Source organism: Anastrepha ludens, chromosome 4 (assembly GCF_028408465.1).
Source record: "Anastrepha ludens isolate Willacy chromosome 4, idAnaLude1.1, whole genome shotgun sequence".
Taxonomy (NCBI): Eukaryota; Metazoa; Arthropoda; class Insecta; order Diptera; family Tephritidae; genus Anastrepha; species Anastrepha ludens.
The window spans coordinates 100769298-100785886 of NC_071500.1; positions in this window are offsets into that span (position 1 = coordinate 100769298).

A 16589-nucleotide genomic window follows, 5' to 3' on the forward strand; every position below is an offset into this window, starting at 1 on the left:
TGCCTACTGGGTATTCCATTTCTAAGCCTCAAAACTAATAAAAACTTAAGTAATTCAGAAATACAATGGGCATAGTTTTGCAGAGCAGAAAGAGTTCTATCGAACGAATACTTACTCTTTGCCAAAATACATATAAAAACGCCAAGAACCTCTTCCCCAACCCAGTAGTTTTAAAAATAAGTATTTTCTAAGCTAAGGTTTAAAATCAAATAAGATTGGCTTCCAATTTGAAGTGGGTCAAAATGATGTTAGAAAAAAACGATATATTTCTAAACTAATTTTAACTCCACCAACAAGCAAAAAATGTAGGATAGAACTAAATAGTATTTACAGAATTATAAAGAACTGGACCATAGTGCATGTCAAAGTTATTTCAAGGATGACATACAAATTTTTAAAGTTTCATAAATTTTTAAGGCCAGAAGTAATTGCATTATGCTTAATGGCTTTTACAATAAAAACTACTTTTTATGTAACTTAAATGAGAATGAAGCAATACCACATTTTTTTGGACGACGCTCAATATTAAAAAATAACCGCTGTACTTTCATTGGAAAGACCCTATCTTAATAATACAAAAGTAGTTCCATTCTAATGGTAATGGTAATCGTCGTACGGGTTAGGCTAAGGCCTGTATGCACTGCGACCAGATAGATCTAATGTACGCCCCTAATCACTTAACAATAATTATTTAGAAACCGAGAAGTCTTCCTCCTCTAGTAGGTATGAGCACAGGATTCTGTGTCTCCTGTGGCGTAATGCCTCACAGTTGGTGATTAAGTGTTCCAAAGACTCCTCTTCATCACAGCAGAACCTGCATAATCTTGTCTAGATAAGCCTATTGTGTTAAAGTGTTTATTACAGGCAAAGTGACCTGTAAGTGATCCTCAGAGTAATCTGAGGCCCTTTTTATCTAAGGTTAGAGCAGATTTTGCTCTGTTGGTATTGAAGCTCAAAAACTTTTTGGAGTGGTAAAGGCCGCTTGTGCCGTTCCAGTTTTCCCTGATTATAGTTTGGATCCATTTTTTGGTATCCTGTTTAATATTGCTTTTGTTAAAGCCGAAAAATGGGGCCATTCTGCCCCTTTTTTGGCATAAAAGTCTGCCTTCTCGTTTCCTTCGTGTCCGTCATGTCCTGGTACCCAACTCGGTGAGACCTGATTATGAGTGGCCAATTTATTAAGTGCATTGTTACACTCTATTAGGACTTTTGACTTGAATGTGAAGCTACTCAAGGCTTTGGAAAACAGATTGACTGTCCGAAAGTATTTTAATTTTTACTTTCTCGAACTCTCGTTTGGATCTGATTTTCACTGTTTCCATTATGACAAAGAGCTCCGCATGAAAATCGTGGTATCTGTACTTAGTGTTAGAGATTTGTGTGCTCTAGGCCTCATCTGTGTAGTATTTTTGTGAGTCATAAATCTGTTCTAAATGGAATAAATGATTTTCAATGGAAAAAATTAACCAATTTTTTTACTGATGCAATTTATTATAGATGGATAGTTTTGTAAATAAATATCTACCTAATTTTCCTGGCGGTCGACCTTTAAAGTCATTGCCGGATGGTGATTTAAATGAAGTAAAAAATATTGTAAATAGTTGTGTAAAATGTTGTATGCAAAATAAATGAATCTATCTATCTAACTAAAGCACTTACTACGTACCGCATGGAGAGTATAATATTACCATGTCTCAGCGCATTTCAGTTTTTGCGTAGCAAAGAAAGAACTACTTACTTTGGCAATATTCGTTATTTTGAATTTTGGGTAATTGCATTGGATGTCAATGCCGAGTTAAGGGGGGAGCCTGGTTTATAAGATCAAAAAAATCAATTTTGTTTTTTCGTTTTAAGCGATTCCTAATATATTTCAGAATATTCACACAAAGTTACAGAGCCTAATTCGCAATATTTCCGTAGATACAAAGCCAAAGGTAGGCGAGCGTTAGGTAGTTACGCTATGACCGGACAGCTATAGTACAAACTTTATCTTCTTTTCTCAACTTTTCATTTTTATGATTTTTTTGAATTGGCGTACATGAATGAAAAAAACGAATGAACCTTTTGAAATGAATCAAAGCTTGTTCCCTTCAGTATTAAATTCTCTTCTATTTGAACTAACAAAATAGATAAAAAAAAATTTTTTTCAAGATTTTTATACCAAGTTGAAGTGAATTTTTTTTTATAGAAAAGCATTTTTTTCTTTAAAACCTCCAAAAAGTTGAAATTTTGGAATTTCTCTCAGTTTTCTTAGTTCATCTAGAATAAAAAATCATGATAAATAGAAATCCATTTGCTTTTTTTGCTTTAGTTAATAATTACGAGCTGTATCTTGTACGCCAGTTGGAAACTTCACCGTTGCTGCGCTCTACTAATTTCTATGTTAAACATTTTTTTCAACTTATTTTAACCAGTACAAAAATTTTTTATACTTTTTAAATGTTCATTAAAAGACAGAAAAAACTTTGCAGTGCTAAATTAATTTTTTTCTTAAAAAAAAAAATCGCAAATAAATGCAATTCTTAGACCTCATAAACCAGGCTCCCCCCTTAAGTTTGCAAGCAAACGGAACTAAATTTAATAGCAACAACGAATCTAAAGCCATAGCCAGATCGACGGCAGAGAACTTGCCTTCTAAGCTAACCGAAAGCATGCTTGAGCAGCCAATGAATTGGCAGGCGTTTTGACAGCAGGTATGCGTATGTATGAAGGAGTTATAAACATACACACATACCAGCGCATGTGAAGTTTATGTGTTAGTGTGTGGCCAACGGCTGACAGCGTGTTAGTATGCGTGCCAGCGTACGCCTCTAAATCCAGCTTTGTTGGAGTAGCTTGCGCTGCAAATACGCGCCAAATACTCTTTCGCCTAAGCTCTTAAACACACGCACACGCACACCGGCTGCTTTATCTGCTCGTCTACGAAAGTCACGTAACGGCTCAATACGTAATGATAGCGATAAAATCCCTTGAGATTAGGTTCAAATTTGTTGACTTTTGAATGTGTCGCAACAGGCAGTAGCACAACTCGTATTAGGCTTTCTAACAATATTGTTGTACATAGTACTTGTTGTTCTTATTGCTACATAGAAACAGTGCTGCCACCACTAAAACCAGCCTAAATCGTTTGCTAAACGCGCACAAACAACGCACATTTCCAGCATGTACAATACTCGCATGTATTGGGGTAAGTATTGGGATGTCTATTTATCTGTCTATTCTTGCACGTGCGAAATGTTGCGTATACGCAACGTATGCCTTTGTGCTAAGCGCGCTAATGCCAGCAGCAGTCACTGCTGCCAACGTGTTTTTGTGCCGTTTGAATGGCTTAAATGCGATTTCATTATCGCCCATTGTAAATTTCAGCATTCGAAGGTGTTGTTGTATATATTTAGTTGCTTGTTAGCTTGTATTTTGTTGCCGGCGCGTATTTAACTGATAAATACCGAAGTGCACTACCTTCACCTCATGCCCCTCGATTCGGGCGAATTTCGTGCCAGCTAAATAGTCACCTGATACCGTTAGTTAAAGGTACAATGAACACTTGCAGCATTAGCACAACAACATTGACAGGCAGAAGAGTATTGATTGGATTTGGGCGTTTGTTTGATTGAGTGCGTGCGTGCGTGCGTGCTTGCGATAGCATTGCTCAAGTCTGCATGGCTGGGAATTTACGTTGGCAAAGGCAAATAGGATCGAAAACGGAGCTCAATTGAATAAGGTAGCACAATCGCCTTTGCAATTATGCCAATTGCCAGATTAAGCCAATATGCCTTTTAACTCATTTGAATCTGCCGAATTTCTTACAAATCGCAATTCAAAGCTAGCACTGAGCCAGCAATTAAGTTGATTTGTGAGAAATTCGTTCTGATTTTACGTTGATTGTCATGCTTGAAGGAAGTGAACGGCTGTCCTAGGCAGAACGCTTTAAGGTGTTGTGTGTGTGCGGAGGCAAAATTAGGAACACTGAAGTGAAATTTTATTTGAAATCGTTTGTAGAAAGTTGAAAAAAGTCTATGAGAGTTATCAAAATTAAATTTGAGTTCCATTTTTTCAAAGAAAATTAAATTTTCACTCTTTTAGTGTGTTTGTGTTTATTTAGTGAGCGCTGACAGGAAAAAGTATTGTATATGAATTGGAGAGCTCAGTGGACTCTTACTGATTGAAGAAATTATATGAACCGGAGGGTTCAGTGGATTCTTACTGATAGAAAAAGAAAAAATTATATGAACCAGATTGCTCAGTGTACCCCTACTGCCATAGATTAGGCCATTTACAGGCAGGCAGCTGATAAGGTCAGCGGTAGTATCCCAGGTCGGCATCACCACATAATTTTAATTCAGTCAGACACTCAGGCAGTTCAAGAGCATGAGCTGATCAGTCATTACAAGTTAGATCCAAGTCAACGTTTTGTCTTGCAAGCCTGTAAAGAATTGTAAATATAGGCTAGGCTTAGAAAACAAAGCAATTAAGTTGCGCTTCTAATAAAATTAAGTGTAAATAGCATTAAAGCTCAATTAAGTACGAGCGCGAGTAAATTTTCATCAAGGTACAAGATGGCGCATAATTAATCACTCTGTCGGAAGATGTTACAATTTTTGCAAATAGAGTCGTATGTCAATCATTTTTAACACTTGTAAACTAGACAACTCTAGCATACAAACGCAATGGAGTGCTGTACTCCACAAGAGCATGGAATAATTGTATAGATTTTTTTACCAATAATCGAGCGCTAGTATTGGTGTAGCGTGAATATCAACGCCGATTTCCTAAGCATGTCGCGTCAACTGAGCTAACATTTCGGCGCTTAGCTGCTCAACTCTGGACCTTGACTGGAATCACACAAAACCTTGCAGGACATAACCGTCACCGGACTGGTCGTTCGTCCAAGAATATAATGGCTGAGGCTGCCGAAGTCGCTGAGAACGAGGAAACATCGACGACCACCCAAATGGACCCTATGGCGAAGTGGCAAGTGGAAGGCTTATACATTTTTCCGTATAAAGTCTGAATTACATGAAGATATGAGGATGAATTTCTGTCGAAAATCATCATAAGTGACGAGACGCATTTCCATGCTTTGATTTTGTGACACTGAAAGTTCACGTGTGATGAACACAGAGCATTTGCAACAACTCAAGGGCAGTATGTGGTGCGACGTTCACGCGAGAGGAAGGATTGCGCCGCATTTCTCCTTTTTTTCTCCCTTCGCCAATACGGCCACTATTACTAGCGTATGCTACAGGGCCAGGATAATCGACTTCTTACTGTCGGAATTGAAAGCGCGGAGTTTGGTGAACATATGGTTTCAACAAGGCAATGCAACCACACACACAATACGCGCCCAATGGATAGTATAAGAAACCCGTTTCCTGGTCACGTAATCTGCCGTTTCAGCGATTCGGCGTGGCCAGCAAGTTCGCGCTATTTAATCATCCCAAATTTCTTTCTTACGGCGACATGGCGCAGTGAATAAAGATCCAGCGGCTACGCTGGCTGGGTCATGTCGCCCGAATGGATACAAATGCCCCGGCTCTGAAAATATTCGATGCGGTACCAGCTGGTGGTAGCAGAGGAAGAGCAAGGCCTCCTCGGTGTTGGAAATTTAAGGTGGGGAAGGACTTTACTTCATTTGATTTGTTCAACTGGCACCGTTTAGCACGAGAAAAAAACGAAAGGTGCTTTGTTAAACTCAGTCGAAATCGTGTAGGCGGTTATCGCACCAATCAACACGAAAAAGAAGAAACTTCTTTCTATGAAGGCTACTAGCAGTCGCGGGCTTATGCCCTTGGACAACACTTGTGGAAAATATTTAAGAGGAATGCAAACAGTTATCCGCGGAAATCTTATGAGAAGTCAATACTGGCGGCAGCCACTTGACGGATATCAACTATTTCGCTAAAGTCAAAGGAAAATTTCCATCACTCAATTTTTTTTACTTTTTATTTAGTAAAAAAGTTACCCAAAAACTAAATTAGGTGATTAATTTTAGGGTTTTTTTTCTGGTACTTAAAAAACAATTATCGAACTTAATATTTCTCACCCTCATAGCAGTTCTGTGAAAAGTTGAGCGAAACACCGCTTCATGACCGAAAATAATTTAATTTCACATGAGAAGCCTCATTACTCGATTTTACGTGATTGTACCGTGGAACAACTCTGCAAAATATAACTTTATATTGCCATACAGCTGTATGGAGTATAGAAAAAAATTCGCTGTGTGCAAAATATGTGAGAGCTTACATTTCAAACAATCATACCACAACTTACCCTTATCCCTGGAGTAATGCCAATTCGCAGAAGCGTTGACAGTCAGACATAGCTGGCTGAATGCACATAAATAAATACTTTTTTTTATATATTTTTTCACTCACTTAATATTATATGCAGGAAAAGAACGCGCTAGTCTTGTTATATTTTTTTTTTTTTGTTTGTTCCTTTTGTATTTGACATCCCTTTGCTTGGTAATATCACTTTATTCCCAGGTTACACATACGCACCGTTGACCCAGCGCTACTCAACAATACTTACAGCCACTGAAGCATAGTAAGAAAGACACCAAGCACACAACAAAACAAAAAAGAAAACCAGAAATTACATTGTGATGTGTTGATTGTAATTTATGGACGACAATAAACGCACAAATATTACCAGCCATACTTTTTCATTTAGAAAATCCGGTACAACTGAGACTAAATACAAATGTGGGGAAAGAACTTTGCGCACATAGCAAAAGGAAAGGCATAACGGACAAAAGTTAACACATAAAGTGTTGTAATAAAAATATTGAGGGTCCATTGGTTCTTCGCGCAGCTGTATGCGAGTAAGTAAGTCAACTGACCGCTTGGCTTTAGTGGTTAATCGAATTTTTCCTGCCTTTGTTTTTTGTGTCATTCCATACTTTTTCTAGCTCACACCTTTCTCCTTTTCGCCCGTCTATTGATACGCGATGTTAACAAAGTGCGAAACACAAGTGTTGAAATGGACTAACAGTTTCACGCCCACATAACAGGCAGGCAGACAGACAGCCGCCCTAAGAGCCTGAATGCAGGCAATAATGCGTGGAAGTCTGGTGGTGCGTGTGGCAACCTGTCTATGTGTGTAGGCAGTTAATTTGGCTTTCGGCCGCGCAGCAGACACTTCTCTCCCCACTTATTCGCGCGCTCCTTGAGCTGCCGCACATATTGCTTGGACTGTGATTTACGAGGTAACCCCACATTATTCACAGTCTACACATTAGTGAAGTAAACTTTTTAAATTTTTTTGATACTGACTTTCTTGGGTTGCTGTTATTACAATCTTGGGATTCCGGGACTAGTCTTGGTTCAAGTCTAGTTTTTTGTTAAGGTAAATCAATGAAAAAACAAAGGACAGTAATTAAATGTATATGCAATTAATACTACTTTAACATGTGGGTATGTGATAAAGTATACAGGTTGCCCCATCTTTTATGTCGGTAATGAAAACACTGAATAATTTTGAAAAAAACAACTGATTTGTATAAGTGAGATATTTTTATTTTTTTTTTTTTGGTTATTTACAGTTCATTAAAACTATTTTTTGAATACAATATCAATCAAGCGGCCACCTTTATTAGCAATCACAAACTGCGATCTTTTTTCTGCGTTTGTCATCACCTTGTCAAGCATTTCGGGTTTTATAGCGTCGATCTAGGCACGAATATTTGCCTTAAGCTGCTCAGTAGTCTGCAGCTTGTTGGCGTAAACCTTACTTTTCAGATAACTCTACAAAAAGAAGTCCGGGGAGTTAAGTCATGTGATCTGGGAAGCCAGTCGATGTTGCCTCTTTTGACACTAGACGTCCCAGGAATTTTGGTTGCAGAAATTCAATTATTGCATTCAGAGTGTGGCATGGCGCACAGTCTCGTTGGAGCCAGTAACCGTCTAAGCCTTTCTCACGCATTTGCGGGCAGACATAATGAGTCAACATCCATTCAAATCGGTTTCCATCAACCGTTTCGTTTTCTCGGTAAAAATATGGCCCAATGATGGCTTTGACACAAATTTCGGCCCAAACTATTGCTTTCCGGTCATGCAATCGCGTTTCATAGATCTCATGGGGATTCTCAGTTCCCCAAATGCGCCAATTTTGTTTATTCATGCTACCAGAGAGGTTAAAATGTGTCTCGTCAGTCATTCAAATTTGCTTCCAAAAATTTAGTTCAGCATCAACCATTCGAGCAACTGTTTGGCCGTATTCCAGGCGACGTGAATGGTCTGTCGGCAATATTCTTTGTGTCACTTGCACTTTTTACGGAAACAAATTTAAATCATCCTTTAAAATGCGTCGCCTTGTAGTTTCACTGACGCCAAAATGCTGAGCGCGACAACGATACGACACTGTTGGCCCCTGGGCAACGCTTTCCCTCACTGCTTCAACAAGTTCATTCCAACGTCTTCGTCGTTGTTGAACGGCATGTTGACGATCTCCTACTGTCCCGTGCTCAAAAAATTCAACACCAAACGGCGAATAGTATTGTCAGACCGTGCCTGTTTGCCGCGATACTTTTTGCGATACGCGTTGAGTTAGAAGAATAGAACGACTATTTTCGATGTATAGCGTCACTATTTCAGCGCGTTGTTTAGGTGTAAAGCGATTCATGGTTGAAATTGTACTGAATTGACGTATCGAAAACATGTATGTTGAACTCCATCGGTTGGTAAATGACAAAGTTATTCAGCGTTTACATATCGACATAAGAGATTACGCACCCTGTACTAACTTAAAGTATGTCGTCACAATTTGGAGTCTAAGCGACGGGGCAACTGCCACGTGCTTCCGTACGAGGGAGCCAATGTGTAAACGAGGTGGGGACTATTTAATACCGACCGCTTTTTTAACAGGTAGGTATATAATGCAACGTTGTCCTTTTTTACTCTTTCCTCAATATTAGGTTTTCGAGTGAGTTTCCTATCTAATATGAGTCCTAAGTACTTGACATTCTCTCTCAAAGGAACCTCCACACCCTTAAAAAGCAGCAGGTAGATTATAGGAAGCCTATTTTTCCTTGTAAAGAGAATTATTTTTATTTGCCTCTAACAGCAATTTCTAGATCATCTGAATAAGCAGTGACGTGACAACCACCCCTTTCCAGGGTCAGTAGTAGGTAGTTTATCGTCAAAATATTGGGTAGTCGAAAAAGTCTTTTCGTATCTCTAATCAAACTTCAACTCATTTTTTTTTATATTTATAATGAATTTTATTAAACCAAATATGTACCATTTTGGTCGACCACCTTTTGCCATTAAGGGAGTTCTGCATTGACCGAAACAAATGGTAGTCCGATGGTGCAAGGTCAGGGCTATATGGTGGATGCATCAAAACTTCCCAGCCAAATAGAGTCCCAGTTTTTGCCGAGTCATCAAAGATGTATGTGGCCTAGCGTTGTCCTGATGGAAGACGACGCCTTTTCTGCTGATCAGTTCTGGCAGTTTTTTTTTCGATTGCTTGCTTCAATCTCATCAGTTGTTGGCAGTAAAGTGTAGAATCAATCGTTCGAGCAGGCTGGAGCAGCTCATAGTGGATGATTCCTTTCCAATCCCACCAAACACACTGTATAACCTTTCGAGGCGTCAATCCTGGCTTTGTTGAGCTTCATCACCCTTGAGCCATGATCTTTTTCGCACATTATTGTCGAATTTGATCCACTTTTCGTCTCCTGTTACCATTCGCTTCGGAAATGGTTCAATTTCATTTCGGTTCAGCAAAGAATCGCAGTCCATTAAATTTTTCACAGACAATTCATATGTTATCCAAACATCGAGCTTCTTTTTGTAACCAACATTTTTTAAATGGTTCAAAACCGTTTGATGATGAATGTTTAGTGCCTTGGCGATGTCATGGCAGCTTATGTGACGGTCCTGGTCAATCTTTTCCATAATTTCATCGACTTTTCCAACGATAGGTCGACCGGAGCGAGGTGCATTTTTCACATCGAAATTTCCAGAACGGAAGCGAGAGAACCATTGTTGTGCTACACGAACTGATACAGCATCGTCTCCAATGAAATTGGTGGCTTGCGTGGCATTCTTTCCTTTTTTATACAAAAATTTCAAACTATAGCGAATTTCTTCATTATTTTCACTCATTTTTGAACAGCTACAACTTTTTTTTTCAACTTCTCCGAATTCAATATTTGTTGGTTAAATGAAGCTTAAAATGTCACCTTTCTAACACCATATGTAATGACACGATGTGATTGGTAGCACTGGAGATAGATGACTCCAACGACATCTATTGACAAAATACGAAAAGACTTTTTCGACTACCCAATACAAATAACAGGGGAGAGAACTCTACCTTACGGTGCGCCTCTGCAAACCTCTCTACTTCGAGTAGGGCTGCCTAATTTGGCTGTATAGCTTCTTCGGTTAGCTGATCTGCAGCTACCTCTCCCAGTCTAAATAAGACCCTATTGGGCGCCTTTTTCTCATAGTAGTTGTTTTTAGAGGAACGGACATGTTTAGGCGGTCCACCCTGTCCTACTATTGTAACTCACCAAGAGGCACTAGGCTTTTCTATGGCAGCCTGCCGGTTAAACCTAGAAGCAGGGCCCGACTCCGCGCCCTAAAAGAGGTTGAGGTGAGATGAGGATTGTTCGCCCCAAGCGGATTTGACTCCGTAACTGCTACTATCCACCGATTGGAGACTGATTTGCCCAAGCTTCCTCACCCCCGCTGCCTCCTGCAGTACTCGTTTTGGGACCAGCCCTCTCGGTTAAGCCCCCTTTATTTCCTAATAATAGCTTGATCGTAATCCCAAAATTTCGGGACTGACATCCCTATTATGTATATAATATTGTTAGCATTACATAATAAAGTTTCTAGCTCTAGTTGCCTCCACCATTGTTGCTGCAATTTTGGTGTGCTCAGTGTAGAGTCAGCCTTCTGATAGGCTATTATTTGTACTAAACATATTGGCAGAGCAGCGGCATTGTATGACTTTGTATAGATTAACAAACCGATTATATTGTATCTTTACCCCACACGCTTACAATGGTGTGGGCATGTATGCATGCTCAATTAACCGTTCATATATTATCATCTATATGTAGGTGCATATGAACCGTTTCCCACTTGTATTCGCATTCATTTGACCAGCACATTTTGGTTGCGCGCCGTGTGATTGTTGACTATTATTGGCGGCTTTGGTGGTGCGGTTGACATTATTTATTAACCTGTAGCTAACCACATGGATTTACAGCAACAAAATTCTCAATGGTGACCACAATTGCAACAACAACAAACAGCTTAACACTACCTTCAACACAATGAGTGCGTTCACCAACACATATGAGAGTCACACATACGGTCTCCATAGCTGAATGAAGGATTTTCGCAATTATGGGTAGTACACAACAGAAAAATTATTAAAGCTATAAGATTCAAGTTCAACTCACTGCATTCAATTTCAATAAAAAATATTTGCAAGCATCTTATCGCTTTGACACATTCTTCATTTGAAGTGACCGCTAAGTGTGTGTGGCTGTGTGGCAGTGACGTCGTAATTCACTTATGGGTCAGCGCGTTTGGCTTGTATTGCCATTTAACGCCTCACTGCATTTAATTTCTTGGCTTTATTGAGTTCAGCTTTTGTTTTTGTTTATATTTTTTTTGTATGATATTTAAAAAAAAAATGCTATTGAGCAAAAATGAACACGAAACGAAGGTATAGAAATCAAAATACACATTCTGTCAAAAAATAATTGTTTAATCATCAAAATTTATTTTGTCGCCTTCAAACTAGGCTCCTTTCGAAGCAATACACATATGCCAATGATTACTCCAGTCATCAGAGCAGCTTTTAAACGCGTTTAAAGAGATCTTCTTCAGCTCCTACCGCGAATTCTTCTTAATGGCCTCTATTGACTCAAAGCGGCATTCGCGGAGTGGCAATTTATGTTTTGGAAGAAGGAAAAGTCACAGGGGGCTAAATCCGGTGAATATCGTGGTTGTTCGATGATATTTGTCACGTTTTTGGTCAAAAAAAGTGTTCACAATATGAGCCTTGTGAGACGGTGCGCTCTCCTGGTGCAAGATCCATGAGTTTTCTTTCCACAAATAGGGCCGTTTACTACTCACATTCCCTCTCAAACGTCGCATAACTTCCAAATAATATTCAGTAATATTCTGTATTTACCGTAGAACCATTTGAATTGGGTTCCAAGTGCGCAACTCCATGATAATCACAGAAAACGAGTAGCATGACCTTCGCTTTTCACCAACTTTGACGTGGTTTTCTGGGTTTCGGCTCATATGGATAGCACCATTCAGTCGCCTGTTGACTGCTTTGCATGTCAAACTCATATACCCACGTCTCATCACCTGTTATGATGCGCTGGATAAACGTTGGATCCGAAAACACTTGCTCAAGCATACCTTCAGCCATCTTCTTCCTATGAATTGTTTTAAAGAACGAGTCGAGCAGCCACGCTTCTCGTGCCCAATCGATGGTGTAAAATGTTGCAAATTGAATCGTAAGACACGCTAAGGTCATGAGCTATTTCTCTCAAACTTAAATGATGGTTTTCCAGCACTATTTCCTTAACTTTGTCGACGTTTTCATCCGTTAATGACGGTGGTGGGCGACCAGATCGGAGCAAATTTTCCACGACTTCTTGGCCCTCCACAAAAGCCTTATACCACTCGTAGCCCCGTGTTTTTGATAAAGCACTGTTACTATAGGCTTTTGGCAACATTTTCAACGATTCGACACACGAAATCCCGTTCAAAATTCTGCGGTTAATATTTTTATCCATAGTGAAAATCGCAGAGCAGTCCCGCGGTTGACTGATGTAATTAAATGCCAAACTCTCCGACACTATATAGGACAGTTGTACCAAACATTCCAGCAAAAAAATGTAGACATTTGTATAATAAGCGCTCTTAAGTGAACTTTTCCCTATATTTTTTCGACAGAATGTATATCTGCCCATAATTATACATGTGGTCTAAGTTAAAATTTGAAAAATGCATTGGTTATTTCAAGCCACATTATTTTAAACTATAATAAATTTATTCAATGCAATTTTACCGACATCACCAAAAATGAACTATTAGATGGGGGTTGCAATTTCAACACAATATCAAATTCATTCAGTGTTAATTATGAAAATGATCCAAGTCAAAAACTTAAAGAAATCGTTTAAACATAACTTGAAAACGGCACATGTCCTCTAAGTCGATAAGTGGCAATCATTCCTTTCTACCGAGTTATCGCGATTTTGGGTTAATACTTGCTTACTAATGTGGCTCGAATGACTTGTGGAATTGCGCATACGTCAGAAGTCGATGAAGGCTCACCCTCTGTCTCCTTCTCAGCATGCCTATCAAAGTAGAACATCTTGCGAGTTGGCACTGCAAAACCTTGTTGCTAGGGTAGAGCTGGCCATAGGCAGGAGGGACTACGCTATGGGCATCTTTTTAGACATAAATAATGCCACTTTTGACAGTATGTGTAGCTCTGCTAGTAGGCACGGCATAGACCGGGTGCTAATAAATTGGATTCGTTCAATGCTGGCCCAAAGAATCGTCACGGTGCGAGCAGAGGAAGAACTGCAGGTGTCATCCGGGGTTAATAGAGACTGCCCCCAAGGCGATGTGCTGTCTCCATTGCTCTGGTGCATGGTAACCGATCCTCTACTCACCACCTTAAACGATTCGGGAGTCTACGCACAAGCATATGCGGACGATGTTGCTTGTTTGGTAACAGGCCCTTCGCTTATGAACATCTGCAGGAAAGTGTAGAAAACTTTGGATCTTATTGACACTTGGTGCTGTGTGAATGGGCTATGGGCAAATCCCACCAAGACTGGTATTGTCCTCTTCACCAGAGGGAGGAAGCTTGACGGGCTCGTTCTGCCTAAGCGAAAAGGAGTCACAATACAGCCATCCAAGGAAATTAAATATCTTGGAGTAATCTTCGATAGTATACTTCTTTGGAAGTCACACGTTGAAATAAAGGCATCCACAGCACTGGCAGCTTTCTGACAGTGCAAAGGTGTCTTTTGGGAAAACGTGGGGTCTTTCTCCTATCAAGATCCTATGGATCTACCCGGCTATGATACGACCTATTATCACCTATGCATCAGTGGTCTTGATGAGAAGGCTCTCTCTCGTGGGAGTCAGGAGGACCTTATCGAGATTACAACGCACTGTTACCATCTGTTGCACCGGAGCTTTTCCGACTACTGCAGGCCCGGCATTAGATGCTCTGATTGGTGTGCCACCACTGATTGGTTTGCCAACACTTCAGGCTGAAACACAATGGGAACTGGTACGGCCCCTGTCCGGCATTGGAAAACAGAGAAGGCATGGACGTCGATCCAACGATTCTCTCCATGCCCTTGAGTCCAAGCAATCAAGAGTCGTACTTGAAAAGAGATACAGTGTAGTGCTGCCAGAGGCTCAGTTGTGGTCAAACTCAGAAAATGAGCCCGGAAAACACTGTTTTCGCATTTTTACGGATGGCTCCAGGACTGAGCATGACTCCGACTCTGGTGTCAACGTGGAATCCAGCGGGACAAAACTGCACTTTGCCCTTGGAATGCATACATCTGTGTTTTAAGCGGAGGTGTATGCAGTTCAAGAAGCGATGAACTTTGTTGTGGAAAACCGATGGAGAGGCAAATCAAAATGTGTTTGCAGCGATAGCCAAGCTGCGTTTATGGCCTTAGACAGCTCCCCGACCACATCAGGGGTAGTCAAATCCTGTAAATCCAGGCTGAACTATGTCGGTAGACATAATAGCCTGATGCTAACATGGGTCCCGGGACACGGATAACGAGACCTCTGACTCGTTAGCTAAGATGGGCTCTGAGGCCAACTTCTTTGGCGACAAAGAAGCGATCTTGGCTCCTTGGCACCACAAGATCTACTCAGATTTCTTCGGAGATCGGGTAGATTTAAAGAAACTTAAAAGGAAATCCAAGTATAGTACAATGCACTTAATTCATGTCTGAGTGCCGCACTTGCTAGTTGTACCGACAAAAAAAAAACAAAAAAAATGTGGCGCTGCAACCGTGTGTCGATTTTGGCCGAATCCAAAATGGCGCGCCAGGTATTTCTGTCCTGCGCTCGTTGGTGCCAGCTGGAAATCTCGAGTGAAGACAGGTTCTGCAGCACTTTGTCTTTCCAACGGAGATGTGGTATTCCTCTTCCATGCCTTCCTTTTTGGAGTACCGTATCGTGAATTCGCCTTGCTGGAGCCTCTTCATTCATACAAGTGACATGGCCAAGCCAGCGTAACCGCTGTATGTTTAAACGCTTAACTATGAGTATGTTCCTATATAGCTCATGCAACTCGCTGTTCCTCCGTACGCGGTACTCTTCACTAACGCAGAGGGGGGCGGCCAAAGATCTTACGTAGAATTTTTCTTTCGAAGGCTCCCAAAACTTTTTCAGCTGTTGACATCGTCTATGCTTCTGCGTCATATATTAGGACGGGAATGATGAGCGTTTTGGAGAGTGCAAGTTTAGTCCTTCGAGAGCTCTACCTCTCAGTTGCCTATTGAGCCCGAAGTAACACCTGTAGGCAAGAGTTATTCTCCGTTTTATCTCCAGGATGACGTCATTTCTGTTATTAATAATGGTCCCAAGGTAGACAAAGTCTTTCACAATTTCGATTTGTTGGTTGTCAACCCTGACATATTGTCCAAGACCCGATGACTCCCTGTAAATAGAGTTAATAGAAATGAAAATAAAAAGAATGAAATATCGTATTACTGAACATTGTAAGGAACTGATAGAAAAGTGTAGGTGAAGCAACACATTTCTGGCAAAACGTATGTCGCAGCCAAAGATGACACTAAACTCATCTGCTTCCAAAGCATGAGTTGGGAATAAGAACGTTGAACGCTGGAGAATGCAGTCGGTCACAAAACCACTGAAACTGTATTCGATAAGATGCGAGGAAACGTGGGAGATCATCAGTGGTTTCGGGGAAAAAATTCTCCCTATAAAAAAGTGGGCCGTGGACGCAGGCACGCTATCATGGAGCATGTACTAAGGAAGATGGAACGCGGCTCCGAAGCAAAAGCAGCTCTAGGGTGGGCGACGGTTCCAAACGAGGGGAAGTTTTTTAGTCTACAGACAAGCCATTGCTCCGATGGCAACTTTAATGATGCATTAGGCATTTTCAACCTCCTCATCAGCAAAAAAAAAAAACACAAAAAGGAAAATATAAAGGTAGCTCGCATGAGGTGGAACGATGTATGTATATAAACTTACATGTTGTATGCAAACAACTAGCATTTGTTTGTAGCAAAACTAAGCACCGAACCAATTCGGTTGGGGAATAAGTTCATAGCGTTTCTTATATTTTCCCTTATTCTATTATGCCTTTTCTGTTGTTTGGCAAAGGGGCGAGTATTCGTTCGAAAGAACTCTTTCTGCTCGGGAGCCTGAGAGCCTGGGTGTCTTAGGAGCTCAGCAAAAAAACAAAACAAAGAAAGTCGCCTTCAAATTACTTCTCGGCATCTCGTCCGCCATCGAGCAACACGCGGTCATAAACAGCGCTTTTTTGCCGAATCGTCACAGGAGCTGGGAAATTGTGCCTATACACCAATATAA